At 53.2% G+C, this 5563-nt stretch overlaps 1 pseudogene; it reads right to left on the bottom strand.

The window, feature by feature from the left end:
* Positions 1-3062: 3062 nt before the first annotated feature.
* Positions 3063-4314, bottom strand: LOC131402279 (actin-like protein 9; annotated as a pseudogene).
* Between the last annotated feature and the right edge of the window lie 1249 nt (positions 4315-5563).

Genomic DNA, 5563 nt, shown 5'->3' with positions numbered 1-5563 from the left:
TGCAACTCTTTTGGCTATTCCCAAGTAAATTCAATTTCAGATGAAATAACAGGCAAATTTGCTTTTTAAGTTGACACTACTATATCCACTGAAAGGTCTTAGAAGCAATGATACTCCAGAGGCACTGAGCATACCTAGTGTCCAGCTCTTGGTTTTTAAGACTATTTACCACTAAAAAGAGCAAAGTACTCTATGCACTAATAATAGAATAATCTCCAGTATATGTTAAAGGAAAAAAGGCAGAGAAAAATGCATAGAGTACTACAATGTTTTGTATAAGTAAAAGGGGAAATGAAAATATATTTGCTTGCATTTACTTAAAGAAAATCCAGAACGCTAAGAATGCATGATAAACCAATAAAAGTAATTACCTATAGGTGGCTAGAGGAAGGAGAATGGGATGGAAAGAAAAGAAGGTGAGGGCAAGACTTTGTAAGGTATATCTTTTTATATCACCTTAGTTTTGGACCAAATGCAAAGAAGAATTCTAATTAGATTTTAAACATTTGAGTATTTTATAAAAAATTGAGTAATTTCATTTTTAACCCGAAAGTCTTCCTGACTCCTTGTGGTGACAACCCAAGCCCAGGAAAGCCCACTGGCAGGTCTTCTGCACAGCGGAGGCTGATGGAACCTGTCGGTACCAGGTCCACACGGTACTCACCTGCTCACACAGAAATCCACGGATCAACGAGGACAGGTGGACCCTGAGCCTGGTTTCACCTCAAACTTGAGCTCCATGGATGCTTTTCTTGGCTGACGGGGGAAAAAAGCACAGAGGTTGCTTTTGAGACCTTTTATAGGGAGTAATACAGCTGATGGATGGGAAGCCACCCCATTCACTTTTCTTTTTTGAATTTACTGATTTAACTGTAACTGTTGGCTGAGACTGGATTTTCCCGATTCCTATCCAGACACCTGCTCCCCACTTAGTAAACTCAGTGAATAAAGGAGACACAATTGCTGTCCCTCAAATGTCGTCTGAGAGTAAGACAGTGACATTAGACATCTTTCGCATGTCCTGTCCTCCATGGTACATCCCAAGTGATGCACTGTGGTTTCCTTAGATTTCAGCCCAGAGCTGGGCACATAGTGGGTGGTCAATGCATGTTTGTGGAATGAATATGTGAATGACTTAAAACCAGAAGTGGAAGAAATTGGGGACGGTGGGCTTGGGAGAGACTAGACTCCAGGGGTGTGTGTGAATACGGGTGGGGGGACCTCTCTGGTGCTCTCAGTGCCCCGGGTAGGGGAGTGGCAAGCAGAGAGCACAGAGGTTTACCTACAACTCCTGGAAGGAGGTGGGATTTCTAACAACAGACTTGAGGTAGTGAGCTCCCCACCCCTGAGAGTGTGCAAATGGGTGGGGCACATTTCTGGAGAGTTCTAGGGGAAATTTCTGTCCAGGGAAGGTTTGGGGCTGGGGAAACCTTAGTCTGGTCTAAATGAGAGCCCTTTGGGTTTGTCAGCAGCCCAAGAGTGGTGGGGGTTTGTGCATCCTCCTCACTTCCAGTTGCATATGGGACTCGGCTTGTCCCACATCCCTTCTGTGTGTGTGTGGCTGGCAGCGCCCTGACCCCGTGGTACGGGGTGGGTCTGCTTTGAGCTCTGGGATGCAGTCGTCATGGTTCTAAATTTGGTGCAGCCCTCAGCCCCTTGAGCTTGGACGCGCTGCCCCCTGGTGAGAAGAAAAAGCAGTTCCTCCTCATCACTTTGTAACCTCTTGGGGGTTCTTGTTTTGGGTTTTTCATATATCTTCTAACATCCTTTTTTTTTTTTTTTTTTTGTGGGAGTCTGAAAACCCCAGGGTGGGGTGTCCTGGGGGTTCATCATGAGTTGACCGTGGGAGACTGTATTTGGGGAGGGAGTTGGGAGGTCAGAACACAGGGGAGGGACCTAGGGCATTAGTGGGGTCATCATGGGATGGTCCTGGGGGCCAAAGCCTTCCTGGGAGGATTCCAGGGCTGAGGACTGGGGTCAGGATGTACACTGAGAGACAGACCATGCAGGGGTATTTTCGGAGGGATGCAGAACAAGGGGCTGGGCTGAGAGCAGTGGCGTCATCCTGGGGGTTTGGGGTTTCAGAACATGGTGTTCTTTGGGGGTACGAATGGGGGATCGGTTGTGGGAGCACCTGGATGGAAAGAGTCTAGGGGAGCAAACTGTGAGGGGAGGGCAGAGTTTGGGGGAGGGGCACTTGGGGCATGGGATTTGGACGAGGGATCCTTTAGTGGGCCATTATAGGGGAGACCCGTGATGGTCAGAACTTGGATTTTTGTGGTGAATGTGGGGTTTCAGCACTTGGGAGAATTTTGGGGGTGCTCGTACTATCAGAGTATAGGAGAACTTTGGTTAAACAGACAAGAGAAAACCAATGAGGGGGTGGATTTGAGGTGCTTAGAACCGGGGATGTCTTGGGAAATGGATCTCGGGACTATGTTTGGGGGGATTAGAAATTGGGGGCAGACTATGAGGGTGCACCTAGGGGTTGCAACACTCATGGAAAGATTCTGGGAGGGGGTTTGGAGTGCCCAGTGCAGTTCCTTGGGGAGGAACAGGGTATGGGGGTGGTTGAGGATCCTTGATGGACATGGCAAGGGGGTGAATTGGGGAGCTTAGAGCCCAGAGGAATCTTGGGGCACTATATATCAAAAGAAATAGATGATGGAGGGGAGATTAGGGGTTAGAATCTGGGGATGTCTTGGGGTTGGGCTTGGGTGGGGCCCCAACCTGAGAGTGCCCTGGGGGACACAGATCATGGAGACGGGTTTGACAGGGTGAGGACATGGTGGTGTGTTGGGCCTTGATCCTGGGGGAGGTGGGTTCAGGGAATCAGAACTGGGGTCTCTCATGGGATGGACCATGGGAGGTGAGTTAGGAGAGGGCAGAACCAAGGATGTCTTTGGAGGCAGATCTCGGTGGGGTGGGCGTGTGGGGTCAGAGCAAGGCGAGTCTGGGTGGGTCCAGGAGTGGACCCGGCCGGGCCCTGAGGGAAGGGAGGACAGAGCCCGCTGGGTAGCGGAAGCTTTACTGCCCACAACACTCCCCACCCCTGCCCCGCGTCAGTAGCACTTTCGGTACACGATGGGGGGCCCTGCTCCTCGTACTCCTCCCGCAGGACCCAGCATGACTGGAAGGCGCGCAGCGAGGCCAGGACGGAGCCCCCGATCCACACCGAGAAGCTCCTGCTGGGCTGGGCCGTCACCACCGCGCGGGCCTCGCAGGGCAGACCGCGCAGCAGCTCCGCGCGGAAGCGGCCCTGGAACCCCGCGAAGAGCGAGGAGCCCCCGCAGAGCAGCACGTTCTGGGCCACGTCCGCCCGCACCTCCAGGGGCACCTTGAGAAGACTCCGTGTGGCCATGGTGGGGACGCCCACGGGCGACAGCCCTGGGATCGCGGGCGGGCTGAAGAGCAGCTCCGGGCACTGGAACAGCTCCTTGCCCAGCGTGACCGTCCGCCCGTCCGGCAGCTCCAGCCTCTGCCGGTCTTCCTGCTCGGGCCGGGCCTGCTCCTGGAGCAAGTCCGCCGCCACGTAGCAGTAGCGATGCTTAATGTCCTCCACGGTGTCCAGGTCCTGCTGGCCCAGCTGCACGCCGGAGCCGAGCAGCATCTCCGGCAGGAAGGCCGTCAGGTGGGTGCCCGCCAGGTCCAGGCGCTCCGTGGCGTGGGGCAGCTTGTAGCCCTGGAAGACCCGCACCGTGGAGGTGACCCCGTGGCCCGTGTCCACCACCAGCCCGCTGACCCGCCCATGCGCGTAGACGGACAGCATGGACTGCGAAGCCACGTACATGGCGGGGGAACGCAGCGACTCGAAGGCCATCTCCACCAGCTTCTCATGGTTGGTGGCGGGGCTGAAGGGCGGGTCTGAGAAGAGCAGCGGGTGGTCCTGGCTGGCCACGCGGAGGTCGTGCTCCAGCAGGTGGCGCCAGATGAGCTCGGCCGCGCTCCAGTCCACCACGATGCCGCTCCGCACCGGCTGCACCAGCGTCAGCTCGGGGCGCGCGCGCGCGGCCTCGCCGATGAAAGTCTCCAGCGCCTGCTGCCCGGTGGGGGCCGGCCTCTGGGGCTGGCAGCCCACGATGGTGGCCACGGTGTAGTGGGCCTCGCCTGCCCCACCAAGCCCACCTTACAGGTGCCTGTGCCCGTGTCGATGACCACCGCTCCGGTCTTTGGTGGCAACCTGTCGCCCACCGTGCTGGGGGCTGGTGTCCTGCTGCAGGCCTTGTTTCCCAGGGTTGAGCAGGGTGTCAGGCCAGACCTGGGGGTCTCTGGAGAGGACTGGGGCTCCAAGGGGGTGGAGTGATTTGCATCCATGGCTGCAGGTGGCCGGGTGGCCTGCTTGGCAAAGCTGACCCCTTTCCTCTGGGGTGCAGAGGTGTGGGGGGAAAAGGTGAGGCCGGGCCTGTGGCAGGCACAGGCAGAGAGGGAGAGGGGCCGGCCAGTGGTCTGTGACATCACCCTGCCCTCTGCCCCCTTTAGAAGACGTCACAATGAAGGGGTGGGGATAGGACCCCTCCTTGTCCCAGAAAGCTCCCAGGACACTTATCTATTCTGGATTCCCCTGAAAGTGCCAAATTTGGAGAAGGAGGAGGATAGAGAGTTCCTGAGGAGGCATGTCTGACCCAGCTCCCTGATCCAGAACCCAGTAAGACCCAGGAATCTTTCTCTTGGTGCCTTGTCTTGAAGTTATTTACAGCGTCCTATGGGAGAGCTGGCCACATGCCTCCTTAGAATATTAAAATATTAATCCTTAGAATATTCATCAGAAGGTGATCAGCTAGTGTGGCTTTAGAAATATACTAAATAACAGCGCCTTATCCATCACATTCAAACTTGGTTGTCATTTTTACTTTTTAATTCAAAACAGGCTGAAAAACACAGCATGAGAAAATGAAGTCACCCATAATCTCACCACTTAAAACTTATGTAAGGGAAAAAAAATAGGGGCTGGCCCAGAGGTGTAGTGGTTAAGTGCAGGCTCTCTGTTTTGGGGTCCCAGGGTTCACAGGTGCCAATCCTAGGTGTGCACTGATGCACCACTTGTCAAGACATGGTGTGGCCGCGTCCCATATAAAATAGAGAAAGCTGGGCACGGATGTTAGCCCAGGGCCAATCTTCCTCAGCAGAAAGAGGAAGAGTGGCATTGGATGTTAGCTCATGGCTAATCTTCCTCTCAAAAAAAAAAAAAAGTAGGATTCTGCCTCTGACCTTCCGATGCCCCTGCTCAGAGCTGACCTGATTAACGCTTTGGTGCGCAGCCGTTCTGTTTTCAAATGTTTTTGGTTAAAGAATGAGAATAAGCATTTTGGCTGGAAGGATTTCCCCCTCATGTTTTTAAAAAGAGCCATAGTGATGATGTAATCAGATTTTTTTTCTTTATCCTTTGGAGGGTTTATTGAAATCACAACTTTTAACAAAATTTTAAAGAAAAGTCTAGTTGTGGTAAAATAAACATAACAAAATTTACCATCTTACCCATTTTAAGTGTACAGTCCAGTGGTGTTAAGTACATTCACATTGTTGTGCATCCAATCTCCAAAACTTTTCATCTCACAAAACTGAA

Source organism: Diceros bicornis (assembly GCF_020826845.1).
Source record: "Diceros bicornis minor isolate mBicDic1 chromosome 39 unlocalized genomic scaffold, mDicBic1.mat.cur SUPER_39_unloc_1, whole genome shotgun sequence".
Taxonomy (NCBI): domain Eukaryota; kingdom Metazoa; phylum Chordata; class Mammalia; order Perissodactyla; family Rhinocerotidae; genus Diceros; species Diceros bicornis.
This window is presented reverse-complemented; position numbering and strand designations above follow the sequence as displayed.